Source organism: Mus pahari, unplaced genomic scaffold (assembly GCF_900095145.1).
Source record: "Mus pahari unplaced genomic scaffold, PAHARI_EIJ_v1.1 scaffold_9493_1, whole genome shotgun sequence".
Lineage (NCBI taxonomy): Eukaryota > Metazoa > Chordata > Mammalia > Rodentia > Muridae > Mus > Mus pahari.
The window spans coordinates 14094-14684 of NW_018393049.1; positions in this window are offsets into that span (position 1 = coordinate 14094).

The following is a 591-nucleotide window of genomic DNA, read 5'->3' on the forward strand; positions in this document are numbered from 1 at the left end:
CCATGGTAAGGAGAAGCCTGCCTGCTCCTTCTGCTCTCTCTGCAGCTTCTTTTTTCGTCTTTCTCTCTGCATTCTGCATATTGCTGTCTTAGTTTTTAAGTTGAATTATAATTTCTAAGTTTATGGGTTTTGTGTTGTTCACTTATTTCTTTGCAGATACCTTATTTTCTTCTTAATTTTTTCCTACTTAACGGAGCTTTATTTTGAGTGAAGGTTTTCCTAAGAGAACATGAACATGCACAAACACTGCCTTGTACAAACACTTGGGCATGGCCCCTTCATGACACTCTGAGCTCAAGATAATTAGTATGTACAGTACTTTTTCTCAAATATTGAGAAATGATNAGGTCCTCTTTTTTGGGTCATTACATAAATGTCACAAGTCTTAGGCTGTACACTTTTGTGATGAAATTTTGCACAACCTCANTTCATCCTGACAGGAATATTAATCACTAAACAGAATATCAGATANGTAAAGTTATTTTACCTCTTTCATATGTCAATCTTATTATTATTACACCCATTATAGCATTGCTGTTGTTCTTGTTTCAAGCACAGTTTATTTCTTTTAACAGTGTCTCCAAATAGCAA